At 40.1% G+C, this 16,892-nt stretch overlaps 1 pseudogene; it reads left to right on the forward strand.

The window, feature by feature from the left end:
* LOC132233055 (keratin, type II cytoskeletal 8-like) overlaps positions 1–14,264 on the forward strand; it is a 68,597-nt pseudogene extending 54,333 nt beyond the window's left edge.
* The last annotated feature ends 2,628 nt before the right edge of the window (positions 14,265–16,892 follow it).

Genomic DNA, 16,892 nt, shown 5'->3' on the forward strand with positions numbered 1-16,892 from the left:
GAACTCTGAGAAAACAACTGTACACTGAAAAGACTTCAGTACGCTTCCTTTATTCATCTTTCCTATCTTTTTTCAGACAAAATTAAAATACTGAGAACATGTCTTCCAAAGCCAGTAAAATGATACTTAAAAAGCCTAACAACATTTTTGAAATCTAGAACATATGCTGTTTATAAAATATATTTGGTCATGCATAAATATATTGAGCACATTAATAATTGCCCCTTTTGAAAGCTCTTCACTCACAAGGACTTTAAGTCATTTTTCAAAAAATAAAAGACTACCAGGAATTTTAAAAATAAGCATAATTCAGCCTTCTCCAAGTTATTTTGACCTGCTTCAAGGTTAGTTGTTCTTATAAAACATATAAATATGCATATCTTGTCTCTGAGTCAGGTTCATTTCAATGTCCTGAAGCAAAAGGGAATAAGAAAGTCATAAGAGACTTTCAGGTATGTGTCCAAATGAAACAAATACCTTCTATAAATGTGTGCCATCAAGTGTTTTAATATTTTTCAATGCCCAGACTGCATTTCTATCTGGCTACAAGATATCTATATTGGCTGCAAGGCTTGACAGCAGCCTGTGCAAGCTGTTTTCACCAGCCATTGTGTTTAATCCATCTACGTGCAAAAGCTGAACCCTATTGGCTCCACAGTGTTTGCAAAAACAAAGAGTCTTTATGTGGAAGCCCAAACAAATATAATTCTATTCTACACACTTTACTAATAGGACAGAATTCAACTGGCTGACTATTATCTGGGACAATTTTTTCTTTAAATATCGAGTTCATGACAATATTCAGTTTCCCCATCAAAGCATAACATGGAAATAAAGGAGCAGGAAGTTACTTTTAAAAATTAAAAAGAAAAAAAACTTACACAGCCAATTACCATATTTAGAAGGCTCATCCTATTCAGGAGAGAAGTGGGTTCATTAATTTAACTTTCTCCTCTAATTTCAGTATATTTTTAGCATTGATTTACTAGCCACTGAGATTAAAATTGAAAAGTTCCCTTTTCTCATATCTTAATAAACTAAATAATTTTATTATTTTAAGCTACATTTCCAAAGCTACTGAGAAGGAAAAAAAATGAAAGAAGGAGGGAGAAAGAAAGAGAGAGAGAGAGAACCATGAAAACCTTTCTTACAGTGACATGGAAAATTCATCAAATTCAACAGCCTTATCAAATAGGATAAAGCAAAGATATTATTTGCCACGCTGAATATCATAAGTGCTCAAACACCAAGTCCAATCTTTGTTTAAAGTACTGTTGTTTAGTTTTCTCACATTCCACATTGAAAAATGCTATAATATCCAAGAGATGTATGCTGCACACAGGCTGGTAAACGGGATAATTATCCAACTGCATGTAAGTCATTTCAGCTGCAATTTCCGAGCCAGTGAGCACAATAAAAAATGGGCTTCTGGTGATTTGATATATTATCAGACTACTCTCAGGCCTTGCCCCTACACTAATGTGGCAGAAACACTAGTGCAACCCAGAACAACATACATCCAAAATATGTATTGCTTCCTTTTTTCACAAAACACCAGGTGATTTCCCATATTATAGCCAATATGTAATATTGGATGAAGTACCTTCAACTGTTCACTTCAAATAAGAAGCTGAATGGCTAGTCTGGAATAGCCAAGTATGCTGATCCAAGTTGAGCCCATTGTTCTCCTCTAAATATATCCATTATAAAAAAAAGTAACAATAATTTTAGCTGAACATAATTTTTTCACACTAATTCAATTCAACAATATGTATTCTATATGCAATGTCCTGTGCTGGGCACAATAAGAAATTCAAAATAAAACACAATCTTTAAAAGCTAGAGTGGAAGACCAGAGTGTACTATTCCAGAAGGCAAATGATAAAGGATCCAGCTTAAATTATTTTCAGTGAACAACGACATAGCAAATTAAAGAATCCATAACCTCACGAATTCTAAAATCTCATCACTTATTTATTATATTTTCTATTTATAAATAAAAAAGTATTCTGTAAATGAAAAGTGAAAAAGTAGTATGTACAAAATTGAAGTTTTAAAAAACATTATTAATTAGAAGTACAATGCAGATTTATTTCATAAAATGTATAAACCAGTTGGTAAGTCACTAGGTCAATTCGATGGAGATTTTTAAGTCCAAACAAAATAACTCCAGAAATTTTATCTTAAGATTCAACAATACAAGGTGGGGCACTGTATGGTTGAAATTCTGAGGCCAGTCTTTCCACAAGCACATCATTAAAATAGCCTCCAGGGAATTCAATCACCTAAGAGTATTATTGGGATAAGAAAATTCTTCCAACAAAAAATGTCATTCCATAGCTATGGACTTGGTATCTGCCTAGATCTCTAATCACCCTTACTCATGCTTAATTCACCCTTAAGCATGCTTAATTTTAAAATTTAAATAATTCTTATAATTTTTAAGCACTCCACTTTCAGCAAGGGAACAAAAAAAGAGGTTACTCAAAGCTATGAGTACGTTGTTTAGCAACTACACTAAACCTGAGCATTTCTTCCTCCTTAGAAACAAACCTAATGTCTGGCAAGAAAAGGAAATGCAATCTAGGAAACAAATCATGATAAATTGCTTCCATTCTTTAAGCAAGAGGATTAATCTTGGAAAATTAATTTGACTAATTTTATCTTGCAGAGGAACTTTTATGTTTGTCAAAGAGAGAAAATCATTTCATCTGAAGGAGCAAAACAGTTATCTTTTCTAATGTTAAAAAGACATCCAACTGATCTCCCCCAGGATGGATAGTGTAAACTGGTGAGTCTATTTCCTGGTGTAGACAAGTACATTAGCCATTAAATTACTTTTTGTATGAATTCAAGGTATATGTACACTTGTTCAGTCCTCCAGTGAAGACAATCTGAGTGCACTTAATGTCATTTACGTCAGTAACAGGCATTGGGGCAGAAGCATCCTCTTGTAAAGACAATATCGGGCTTAACAATTATAATTGAACAATCATGAAAAATTTTCGGTTTCAACATGATGCTGAAGTAGCATCTCAATAACTAAATTTTCTTCACTGAACCAAAGAAAAGGAAAATACGGATTATTGTCAAGGTTATTCATCAGCCTTCCTGGTGTGTTGCTTCAGGGTCTTGATCTCCACTGATTGGTCAGTACCAGGGGAGTGGGTCATTAGTCAATGCAGCTGACCTTGATGTCAGCCATAGCATCATTTCTCCAGATTTTGCTGCTTTTCTGGTCCTGGAGCTGAAAGAAACACAGCTTAGGCCTAGATCAGTGATGGTGAACCTATGACACACGTGTCAGAGGTGACACGCGAACTCATTTTTTTGGTTGATTTTTCTTTGTTAAATGGCATTTAAATATATAAAATAAATATCAAAAATATAAGTCTTTGTTTTACTATGGTTGCAAATATCAAAAAATTTCTATATGTGACATGGCACCAGAGTTAAGTTAGGGTTTTTCAAAATGCTGACATGCCGAGCTCAAAAGGTTCGCCATCACTGGCCCTAGATGCTGTCTCCTTAATGTTTAAGGGCGTGCTGGTGGGAGGACTTCTAGTTTTGGCCATTGATAAGCACCTGGGACTCTTGCCCTGGTAACCTATGTACCTGGCCCATCTTTCCTGCTCTGCTTATGCCTGTTTAGCTGCCTGCTAAAGGATTGTTGATTTTAGAAAATGAAAATTAGAAACACACTGACAATGTCTTTTCATGTAAAAATTTGTTTAAAAAACAGATTCTATGAAGCAAAAAATTCATCTAATTTGGTATTTCCATAATTATTTTTAAATAAAGAAATCAAACTCATATAAAGAAAATATCTGAATAGAAAATGGGTTTACTATTAACCACAAAACAACCAAACTTTGACAATTCCAATCATGTGTGGCTTTTTATAATTATAACTAGAGGCCCGGTGCACAGAAATTTGTGCACTCAGGGGAGAAGGGGGGGGTCCCTCAGCCCAGCCTGTGCCCTCTCGCAATCTGGGACCCCTCGGGAGATAACGCCCTGCTGGCTTAGGCCTGCTCCCGGGTGGCAGAGGGCAGGCCCAATCCCTAAGTGCAACCCCAGGCCAGGCTCAGAACAGGGCCGATTGGGGAGTTGGGGTGCCACCCCCTGTCATGCACAGAGCAGGACAGATTGGGAGGTTGCGATGCCACCCTCAGTCACGCTCAGGGTAGGGCCGATTGGGGGGTTGGGGCACCACCCCCTGTCACACTCAAGGCAGGGTCAATGGAGAGGTTGTGGTGACACCCCCTGTCATGCACAGAGCAGGGCCAATCAGGGGGTTGGGGCACTGCCCCCTGTCACGCACAGAGCAGGGCCCATCAGGGGGGTTGGGGCTCCATACCCTGTCACGCACAGAGCAGGGTCAATCAGGGGGTTGGGGAGCTCCCCCGTCACACACAGAGCAGGGTGGATCAGGGGGTTGGGGCCCCGCCACTCTCACACTCAGGACAGGGCCAATGGGGAGGTTATGGCTCTACCCCATCACTCACAGAGCAGGGCCCCTGTGGGGGGGGGGGGGGGTTGGGGTGCCACACGCTGTCACACACAGAGCCACAGGGCGATCAGGGGGTTGGGGAGCTCCCCCCTATCAGGCACAGAACAGGGCTGATCAGGGGGTTGGGGCGCCTTCCCCTGTCACAAACAGAGCAGGGCCGATAGGGAGGTTGTGGCCCTGCCCCCGTCACACACAGAGCCACAGGGCGATCAGGGGGTTTGGGCGCTGCCCCCGTCATGCTGATCCCAGTGCCAGGAGGCCTCTTGGCTCCGCTGATCCTGGTGCTGGGAGGCATATTACCCTTTTACTATATAGAATAGAGGCCTGGTGCATGGGTGGGGGCCGGCTAGTTTTCCCTGAAGGGTGTCCTGGATCAGGGTGGGGGTCCCCACTGGGGTGCCTGGCCAGCCTGGGTGAGGGGATGATGGCTGTTTGCAGCTGGTCACACACCCTTCAGGGTGGGGGTCCCCACTGGGGTGCCTGGCAATCTGGGTGAGGGGCTGAGGGCTGTTTTCAGGCTGGTGGGTGACTGAAGCTCCCAACTGCTCCTTTTTTTCTTATTTTTTCTTTTTTATTCTGGGCCAGCTTTAGCTCTGGCTCCAGCTCTTAGGCCTCGCTGCTGAAAGCAGGTATCTGGTTTGTTTGTGTTCTACAATCGAAACACAGTATCAACTCCAGTTCTGAGATCCGGGCAGGCTGAAAGCTGGTTTCTGGGGTTTTGTTTAGCGTCTATATTTGTAACAATGTTTCAAACTGCAAGCTCAGAGGCCGGCAAGGCTGGAGGGGAACGTAGGAGTCCTCCGTCACTGAATCAAGCAAGCCTCATGTTAGCTTTCAGCTGCCTGGCTGCCGGCCACCATCTTGGCTGGCAGTTAATTTGCATATCTTGCTGATTAGCCAATGGGAAGGGTAGCAGTCGTATGCTAATTACCATGTTTCTCTTTTATTAGATAGTATTAGCAAATATTTGAACATAACTAATCTGTGATAGAATAATAATTACATTGTCCAAGAGCTTACTTTTAAAAATTAACAAAAAACACTAATGTGATCCTATTGACGGTGATCAAAAACAAGCTTTCATACCTCGGACTTTGTGAATGTAACATGGTTGGGAATTACTCTGATAAAAATCAAATTTGCCCAAAGGCATGCTTAATCTAAACATGAAATGTCTCAAAGCTGAACAACTATGAGTTAAGCCAAAAATAAAGTAACTCAAGTAGAGAGTAGCCTACTTCTTCCTTAAAGAAACTTAGAAAAATCTAATTACTGATCTGTTTCAACTCTGAGGTTTTATCTTTAATCCACTAAAAGTTAAAAGGCAATGCATCAAAACTGTAAGCCTGTGGGGGAAACGTTGCCATGGAAAACCACCTGGTTTCACATCCATATATTTAAAGCTTTGCTTTTATTCCTGTTTCTCTATTTTTATCCTCTAAGACTTGCTACACTGGAGACTTATGCGTACTATATTATTGCAGTGACTTTTGAAAAATCACAAATAATAGACACTTGGATAAAACACATTTAATGACCTTACTACTAAAGAATGTGATTGTTTGGAAGACAGATTTTTCCCTGTAAGTATGAGGAGGGGAAAGGATAAGATAAAAAATAATAATAACAAGATAAGTAAAAATAAGAGAAAAGAAAGACATAAATAAGAAAGGTCTGTAATCTTTGGCCATACAATCTTTCTAGCTTTATCAGCCATTTCTCGTCAAAGTATGCCCTGCATTCTCTGATATGGGTATGGGCCATTTCCTCATGCTTTCCCACCTCTGCACCTCTGCAGTCTCTGCTGATTTAAATGTCATCCATCTTAGACTCAGCAGAAATCCCATTTCACTAATCTCAATTGTGCCCTAAAGCCCCAAACACATATTCAACCAGATGTTCTCTCTTTTCCTGAGTCTTTTGACCTTCTATTTTTATCATTGTCACAGAAACCTTCAACCTGTTATGGTGTGTACTACAGGTATATATACTTGCCATACTCCCACACCCAGAGACCACCACCTCCTAAGGCAGCGGTCAACAGTCATGGTCATTTTTGTATCCCTGAAGTGATTAGAACAGTGCCTTTCCCAAAGTGATTAAAGAACAAATAGTTGTTAATTACTAAACTTCAGTTTTGTTTCCACTCTCTCTTTACTTTCATTTTTACAATCTGTAAAAATGGTTTGTTGTGTGTATTTTGTGCTTCTTTATAGCTTTCTCCACTTAGACCCATTACAAAGAACTGGCAGAATCTTAGCCATGTCCTTTACAATTTGGAACTCTTTTTCCTTCTCAGCTTTCAGGAATCACCAGCATCATGACAATAGTCCACCATTAACATAAATGTAATTCTACTTTTTTAGAGATAAGTTCTGTGAAAGCTTTTTTTCAAACATTTTCTCCATAACAATAGTAATTTTGTTGTTGAGCAGGGGGAATGGGAAGGATGTCTAGCCTACTGTTCCCACCACTGCTCCCATTACACTATGAAACCTGTTCTTACATTAAAGCAAGTGGTGTAAATGAATAGTGAAGAATTGGGGAGAGTATGTAAACTTCAAGAACTCATGCCAAAACCTACTTTCCTCCAGTGAAAGCACACTAGAAATTTTTAAACTTTACCATGGTTGTATTTGTACACTAGTGCATTGTACATTAGCACACTGGCTAACAAAGGCCTATTGAGAAGGTATGTAGGCCACATGTTTAAAGCCAAGAACTGGCAGTCCCAGTACCACATACTAATAAGTAGCCCTTTTTGTGTACACAAAAATCTCAAGGAATAAAATCATTGTTCACCTAAATCACAAGGTCCTAGAGGACTAGGACTGTCTTTAATCTGCTTGTCTCTTCCAAGGCCCAGTAGAATATCTGGTACTTTTAAAGACCAGTGAATAATTAATGGAATATATATATATGACCAGTCTACCGTTCAACCAGTTAACTGTTTGACCGGTTGCTATGATGCTCACTGACCACCAGGGGGCAGACACTCAATGCAGGAGCTGCCCCCTGGTGGTCAGTGCACTCCCACAGCAGGAGTGCCACTCAACTGACTGTCAGGTGCCAGACGCCAGGCTCATGACTGGGGAGTGCAGCTGCGGCAGCACGAGCCTCTCCCACTACTGTGGGCAGCACTACCAAGCAGGCACAGCGGGACCGGGATGAGTGGGAGTTGTGCGGTGCCCAGCCCAGGCTCGGGCTCCTCCCCAGCTGCCTGCTGCTTCGTACACTACTACATCCCTCAGGGGATGTCAGACTGCCGGTTTCAGCCAGATCCCCACAGGCCTGTGGGGATGGGGCCAAAACCAGCAGGCCAACATCCCCCAAAGGATCCCAGATTGTGAGAGGGCACAGGTCAGGATGAGGGACCCCACCAGTGCATGATTCCATGCACTGGGCCTTTAATAAATTAATAAATGAATGAATGAATGAATGAATGAATGAATGAATGATTCGTGTTATTTTACTACATTATATGCTTCATAATCCCTTAGCACTATTAACAAATATCGAGGGTCAGCTTTTTATTTTGTCTCATGCCTCAGTCCATTCATGATGCTACAACAAAATACAATAAACTGGATGGCTTATGGGAACAAACTATTATGTCTCACGGTCCTAGAAGCTGGGAAGTCTGAGATCAGAGCGCTAGCAGGGTGACATTTTGGTGAGGGTCTCTTTCTGGTTTAGCTGGTGACTTCAACTGCATCCTCTAAACTGGAAGAGCTAGGGATTTCTCTGGAGACTCTTTCATACGGCACTAAATCTCATTTGTGAGGTCTCTGCCAAAGGCCCCACCTCATCTTTGGGGGTTAAGATTTCAATATATGAATTTGGGGTGCGGGGAACAAGCATTCAGACAACACCGGGGATACTTTCAGGCACTGACTTTTGTCATGGTTACAGGCTTTTAGCCAACATATGGAAGTAGAAAAGTTGATACTTAGTGAAAACTCTTGGACGAGATCATAATATTTCATTAAGTCAGCATCTCTACCTACAGCTTGGCTGGCCTCTAGGTAACCTGGGCCAGAGTATATCCAACAGGGAAACTAAATTGTTTAGGTTTCCATCTTCCCAACTTGTACACAGGCCTAACAAGCTTGAGTCACTAGAATTAGCCTAAACATGAAAGATTCAGACAGAGCAACCCTTTTTCCAGTCCTCCCTCCATTGTGACCCTAGTAAGCACCACCTGGAATTACACCTGGCTGCACGGGTCCCTCTGTACAGTGCTGGACCATCTGGTATTCCTCTCAGGCTGCTCATTTTATTTTCTCTTCTGAAACCTATATCCTTGTAACAGCAAGATTTTTAAACTGAAGGACATTTCTTTAGAATGAGTCTTTCAGCATAACGTCTAGTTTAATAGCTTACTTCTAAGGAAAATAAAAGTCATAGAAAATAAAATGTCAGATTAACTAGATCCATAAGGCATCAACAAAATTAAATTTTTATGAAGAACAATGTGAAAATGTGTCACTCGTTATCTGGGAAAAGGTCTCTATAATCTAGAACACTTTTACTTAGCAATTTATTTTAATGACCTTATTTCTAAATGGACCACTTTATAATGTATATGGAAAATACTTCCAAAAGCATCCCGGTAGTTACTAAGTTACTTTGTTTGTTCTTATTTTTAATTATTGCTATGACTATCTTCAACCAATTTAAAGTTTCACTATAAAATTACATGGTTAGCATTAGTAGTAGACATAACATATATGGCTCAAAAACAAAATATAGGTAATCTATTTTTCTGATTATATATTTGAAAGTAAAATGTTGAAAAGCTGAACATACATGACTTCAAACTTGTTTCATCCTCATAAGAATAAAAAATAATAAATAGCTATATAGCTATTTAGCTATTATATATAGCTACTAGTATATTATAATAATAATAGTTCTGGTACTACTGCCCTTCCAGGTCCAAGCATCATGGTGAAAAAAATCCTTGCAGGCATGTGGGAATGTCAGGCATTAATGACAGGTGAAAGAAATGCCATATGTCCCAAGAAACTATAGAAGTTCAGACTTGTCCCCTTTCCATCCCCTACCTATGGGTGTTGAAGCTCTCTCTAGTCCTTAAACCTCTGCCTGCAGGGCTCAATATGCACTGGGCGCCAGATAAAAGGAGGCTGTCCTACTCTGCATCAGCACTTATGTAGCCTCCACAACCCTAAGCCTCCAGTTAAGATTGAGTAGAGGAAGAAGTGGGATGCAGAGAGTAGTAAATGAAAAGGTAAGTTAGGCTGGTTGAAAAATCACTATGTGAATGTACAAGGTCCAAGCCACTGGTAGCATAAGAGGCCCCTTAGTTCAGAGAGTAAGATTTGGGTACACTGAGGAAGATTTGGAGCTGGCTAAAAAACCTCCCTCTACTGCCACACTAAAATCAGGTCCTTTTCCCAAGGGCCAGAATCAAATTACATTGCAGCTGAAATTATATTTCATCAGAACCATATGAAAGACCCAATTCAGTGAATAAGTAACTGTCTATATATAGACTGTATGTTGTGTGAATGTGGGGGTTGTGTAAAAGATAAATGTTAAAGACAAGTAGTACAAACCATGCACACCTCCAACCATCATTTACTGATTGTGTTTTTATGAGTTTCTAACATGGGCAAGGCATTTTTCAAAGAACTGAAGATTGAGCAGTGAATAAAACAGATGAGAAAAATGCCTATATGGTTGCCATTAAAGAGTATCTTTTAATGTTTACTTTTAAAATCAGAGAGAATATAAAGAGTGATGGAACTCATTGTTCTCCCCCTTCTCTAAGAACAATTTTCCTTTCTCCATTTTATCCATGAATCCTTCCTGACCACAGCTAGCCAGAAATGTCCAAACTTTTCTGGGATCCAATAAACTTATACTCTGTTCTTCTCATTTCACTCTTAGCATATGCTTCTTCATTTTTGTTTTTCACTTTCTTATGCATGGGTCTTATAAGCACTGTGAGGTCAAGACTTCTAATTTGTTGTTTAACCCACACCCCCAAGTCCCAGTTGGCACAGAGTAGGAGATTCATAAATGTTGTTGACTAGTGAGAATAAATTAAAAGTAAAATAATAATATATTCCAAAGACTAATTTCCTGTAATTCAGGATTTGCTGGCACAAATTTGTTGGTCCTTGACTAAGTCTTACCATAAATTAAATAATTAAGGGTCAATAGATTTGATCCTAATGCTAATCTATCAATCAGAAGAAAATATTAAACATTTTTTAGAGAGCTGGTTCTAGTCTTAACTCTGATACCAACTTTTGGAAGTTCAAGCATGTCTCCACATTCATGCTAGGTATGCCAAAAATGAAAGGCCCTAATGGCCCAGGTTGGGTCATTTATCGGGGTCATCATTGCAGTAAGCAGCCTTGAAAAATGAGGTAATGCCTTTCTCCAGTAGTGAATTCCCCCAGTCCCGAGCTCAGTGTTTTCCGGTAACACAACTCACTGTGTGTGCAAGTGCTCATCTGGGCCCACCTGCACAGGTCTCAGGGAACATAGAGAAACAACTCACATGAACATGAAATGCAGGCTATTTTTTTTTTTTTTTTGAGTAATGAAGTACTTTGTCTCTGATGCAGCAGTATCATGTCTTCTACCAACATCTGTGAAGTGGTGGGACATAAGCTTGTTAGCCTGAGAGTTGGGTAACATTTTAGACTGTTCACAGTTCCTGACGATAACTAGTGGGGTAACTTTTAGTAAGTCAGTCTCTCTCTCTCTTCTTACCTTTTAAAATAAGGAATTTGAATGAGATTACCTCTCAAATTGCTTCTAAAAGTTTATCCTTCCTTTGACTGGAGGAGGAAATAGCTTAGAAGAGGATGTAGTCTTCCTTCTACTTATCTCCACGACCTCTAACTTTAAAGATAAAAATGGAAATATTTTATAAAATTCTGTTTGCTATTATTTAATCCCAAGGAAGTTGGGGTGGGTGGGGAGGGAGAGCATGTATGATGCTAAATATGGAGAACTTTTTCTGTATTACTATTGATATAAGAATATACTCTTAGAAAAGGAGAAATAAAATCACTGATCATATAGTATTTGTCAGTAATGTTTTTAATCCCTAGATATCTTCTGTCTCCTATGTTAGTCTAATATTAAGTAAGAGCCCTTCTGTATTCCACAGAGATATTTACTACTAAGCAAATACCTCTCTGTTTTTTTGTATTTCCCACCTCCCTGACCTTTAAGAGCCAGTAGATAGCTTCCTCTTCCCCTTCTGAAACAGCTATAAGGTCATAGGCTGAAATAGTGACATTATAAGATGAAAGAGCCTAGGTCAGCCTGGGTCTGTTAATAACTACATTGTACAGGGCCTTATGCTTTTTGGACATCTAGTATTGGCAAGTAATAAATCAGTGCTGTGTTAAGCCACTGATATCTCAGAGTAAATTTATTAACACAGTGAAATCTATCTAATTAATGCAGAATTCCTTCCAGGTTATGTTATGTTACTGTGTTGCCATAATAAAAACTTAACATATGTCACTGGCCTAGTGGTCACATAGCAGAAAGCAAGGAAACTGATATCAGAGGCTAAAAATATGGTCATCCTTATTCTTCATTGGCACAATATTTGGTAAGTAGTTACATGAAGTAATTTGGAAAACAAACAACTGAGTACTGCACAGGGAGCTCTACGAGAAGAGGTTGGGGAAAAATTGTGTGTATGTTGGTTATTTTTCATCGAGTCTGGCATGTAAATACCAGGAAAAAAAGATAATATCAGGAAAGAATTTACTGATTATAAGAAGATATGAAAGAGAAAATAGAATGTCCCAAAATTCAGGGCCCTATCTATAATAATAAAAGCGTAATATGTTAATTAGCCAGGGCTTCGAGGGAAGCTTGGGTCCTGGGTGCCAGAGGGAAGCCGGTGCTGGCAGCCGGGGGAAGGAAGGCCTACTCTTGCATAAATTTTGTGCATCAGGCCTCTAGTTGGTTATATAAGCCAATTGCTTTTAAAACCTAAACTGTAAAAGATTAAAAACTGAGCAAATAAAGCTCAATAAAACCTATGGATGGATTGAAATGCTTCAGGGGAATAGCAGATTAAAAGTATCAAAGCACTTATTGTTCTAGATGGATTCAATGTATTTACCAACATTAATTCAAGTAAAAGAGAGTTTGTGATGAATATGTGAGGAAAGAAAAGCAAAGAAATATAGCAGAAAAGTCCCAAACATAACTGTCTGTTCAATTACCAGATTGTATCACTGACTCCATTTAAATACAAGTTTATTAAGTGTTCAAGAGAGTTTTACCAAGCAGCTTTTTGTCTCCTCAAATCTCTGCTTGGTTTGGCCCCCTTGCCTCCATTCCAACCTCCACCATAAGGGAGACCCAGAAAACCTACGGGTGTCTATCCCTGGCCCCCAGGCCTTCAGCAGCTACTCCTACTCAAGTGGGCCCTGCACCTGCATCAGCTCCTTGGCCTTTTTCTGGGTGGGCATGGCTCCCGGATCGCCTGGGCACCAACATGAATCGGAACAGGGGCTATGGCGGGGCTGGGAGCATGGGGAGCATCACAGTTGTCCAAGTGAAACAAAGCATGCTGAGTCCCCTGAAGCTGGAGGTGGACCCCAGTCTATGTGCAACCAGGAGAAGGAGCAGATCAAGAGCCTCAACAAGTTTGCCTCCTTTGTTGATAAGGTGCGGAGCCTGGAGCAGAAGGATAAGATTCTGAAGACCAAGTGGAGAAGGAGAAGATGACTCACAGTAACATGGACAACATATTCAGAGCTACATCAACAACCTTCCATGGCAGCTGAGAAACTGAGGCTCGAGGCAGAGTTTGGCAATATGCAGGGGCTGGTGGAGTACTTGAAGAATAAGGATGAGGATGAGATCAACAAGAGCACAGAGATTGACAATGAATTTGTCCTCATCAAGACGGATGTGGATGAAGTTTACATGAACAAGGTAGAGCTGGATCCCACCTGGAAGGACTGACCGTTGAGATCAACTTCTACAGGCAGCTGTATGAAGAGGAGATTTGTGAGCTGCAGGTCCAAATCTCTGACATGTCTGTGGTGCTGTCCATGGACAACAACCACACCCTGGACCTGGAGGCATCATTGCTGAGGTCAAGGTCCAGTCAAGATCGCCAACTGCAGCCAGGCCAAGGCCGAGACCATGTACCAGGTCAAATATAAGAAGCTGCAAACGTTGGCTGGGCAGCACTTGGATGACCTGCATCACAGGAAGACTGAGATTTCTGAAAGGAACTGAAACATCAGCCCACTCCAAGCCGAGATTGAGGGCCTCAAAGGCCAGAGGGCTTTCCTGAAGGCCACCGTTGCTGATGCCAAGTGTGGGGAGCTCAGGCCAAAGTGGTTGAGCTGGAAGCCACTCTGAGGGCTGCCAAGCAGGACATGGACCAGCAGCTATGTGAGTATCAGGAACTTATGAATCTCAAGCTGACCTTAGACATGGAGATTGCCACCTACTACAGGCTGCTGGAGGGCGAGGAGAACCGGATAGAGTTGGAGTCTGGGACGCAGAACATGAGTATCCATACCAAGACCACCAGCGGCTACTCAGGAGTGCTGAGCCTAACTTATGGGAACCTCAACTATGGACTGGGCTTCCAGGCCAACTTAGGTTCTGACAGGGGTATGACTCCTTCAGCTACACCAGCACCAGCTCCTCCAAGACAGTGGTTGTGAAGGAGATTGAGACCTTCCAAGGGAAGCTGGTTTCTGAGTCTGATGTCTTATTCACATGAAAGACTACTGCAGACCCTCCTGTCCTCGAGCCTGTGGGAAAGGAGCCTTGCAGAGGAGCAGTGGACACAGGAGACCTGCCTGAGGCTCAGCCCCAATCTTCAACTCACCCTTGGGGTGAAGGAGTTTACTGTCTGGGGACTGCCTCTTACCCATGCCCCCAACTAAAAGCCAAATCAAGTGTTTTTTTCCAAAATAAAGTCTCAACTGGCTCTACCAACCCTAGAGAAAGAGAGAGAGAGTTGTACCAAGAAAACTGCAAACTTGTGACTATTAGTGATATAAACTGACTCAGGCTTCCAAACTTCAAGGGATAGGAATTAGTCTTCAAAAGCCACACACTCTCTAAAAAGTTAATATTATTCAATGTCTGCTTCAGAATTGGACAAAGAAGATAAAGAAAAAGATGAACCCCACAAGGGGCACAGTCAGGGCCAGTGGAACAATGAACAAAAAAGCAAAGAAGCTTTGCAGAGGAGCTAAGACTAGTCACTGAACGTTCTGATCCAGGGTAGGGATAGAGGGCCCTCCCAGTGTCTGCCAGTGGGGATTTCAGAATCACTACAGACCAGTGACTGCTATGTCTTCCATTTTCCTATTTCTGAATAGTTATCCTGTCCATTTCACACTACTTCAAATTATATTTATCTTTTAGTTCAGAGGATTCTAATGCATTCAGACCTAATAGAGACCAATATGTATTATTTTGAGCTTAATGCAATAACTGGATGAAACTTTGTGTCCGTTGAGGAAATACTCTACATATGTAAAGAGAGAAGAAACTAATAATGACTGAAAGGGAATATCACACTGGAGACATTTATTGTTCACCAAATATCCATATGCCCCTCCATATGGACAGCTCCTGATGGTTACATATGAAGGTTGGTGGGACTATTTCTGACCAATGGGCAGTGAGCAGAAGAATGTGTGTCACTCATAAGTCAAAGCATTAAAAGCCAACACACAACCCTCCAGTTTGTTCTTCCACTGCTGAAACAGTCATGCAACCAACCAAATTTTGAAATGGAAGTATTACAAGGTGATGGTGGCTCAGCCAGAGTGGGTCTCTGAGCAACTATGTGGATCAGAATCCCACACCATCACTATTGACCTTCACTGAACTTGAATTGTGAGGAAAAAAAAATCTTTATTTTATTAAACTACTAATGTTAGGGGCTTAATTTGTTACTTCAGCTTACCTTAATATGTCCTAACTAATATATTCTCCCATGGGGTAGAGGGATCAGTGAGAAGAATGAGTGGTTACAGACAAGGACTATAGGGATGGATTTATTTGTCCCCCTGTGAGGAACAGATCCAGAGAACCAACCCTGTTAATTTGGTCCCGGTGGCATAGAAAGCTGAACAATTAGCCAAGGGAAACCATTAACATTGCATCCATCATAAAACACATAATCCCTCCTAAAAGAGGAAATACTGAGAAATGAGAGAGTAACACCACAGAAGCCACGGTGGGAGGAAAGAGCGAGAACCTCATTTCCTTCTTTATTGACTTCAACCAGAAAATAAGACTATTTCTTTTTTTTAGTGTCTGTTTTTAAAATGCCATCAGTTGTGAGGATTTTTCAGATACGATTTGACAAAACTAGTCCAAAAGCTTGTCTTCAGGAAAAGTCCCAAAGGAACAATTTGAAGCTCATATTTAATAGGTCATTTTAAAAAAGTGTTTTAGCAAAGAAGGAAAGTTAATAGGAAAAAATAAATTCCCAAAATAGTATTCATGTCTTTTGGTATCTAAATACTTCCTTCTGTAGAGATAGGGAAATGTCATTAGAGAAAATAATTCTAAAAATTATGAGAAAAGGTGTTTGTTCATAGTTAAACTAAACTAAACCAATGTATTTAAAATGAAGTTGAAAATTTTTAATGCCTTTTTTGTTATTATTGAAATAAGAAAGCTTCTGCTTGCTATTCTTTTGATGAATTAGTGCAATTTCCCCCACATTTGGCCTTTTGTATAACACATTGGAGAAAATTATATGTTGTGGAACAATTGTCAGGGAAGGCTGAACAGATAATGCTAAAATTCTATCTTTCTTATTTTCTCTAAACATTGTTTTATAATTTTCCTAGAAGCTGTAAAATCAATTACTAATGCACCAACTCTTCCTCATAGAAAACAAAGAAAATAAAACAATTCTGAATTTTGGTATACATTTTTTAAAAAAATCTGACAGATGACAATATTTTTTTGAATTTTTATTGATTGATTTGAGAGAGAGAGAAATTGATCATTGTTCCACTTATCTATGCATTCATTAGTTGCTTCTTGTATGTGCCCTAACTGGAGATCAAACCCACAACCTTGGGCCATGGAGAAGACATTCCAATTAACTGAGCACCCAGTCAGGGCTGACAAGTGGCAATTTTTGAAAGAACTTTGTTAGTTTATATAATTTTGTCAAAAGATAAACTTTTATAATTCTTTTATGTCTCTCTTTTGTTGAAGGCCTTTGTTTTTGTTTGATGTTTATGAAAATGACCAGAGTCCAAGATAGTAAACTTATTTACATCATTGATTAAACTGAAAGAGTTGTATAAATCCCAGCAGCAAATAGTATTTGATAAAACATTTTGATCTAGTAAATAATATATATATATATATA

Source organism: Myotis daubentonii, chromosome 1 (assembly GCF_963259705.1).
Source record: "Myotis daubentonii chromosome 1, mMyoDau2.1, whole genome shotgun sequence".
NCBI lineage: Eukaryota > Metazoa > Chordata > Mammalia > Chiroptera > Vespertilionidae > Myotis > Myotis daubentonii.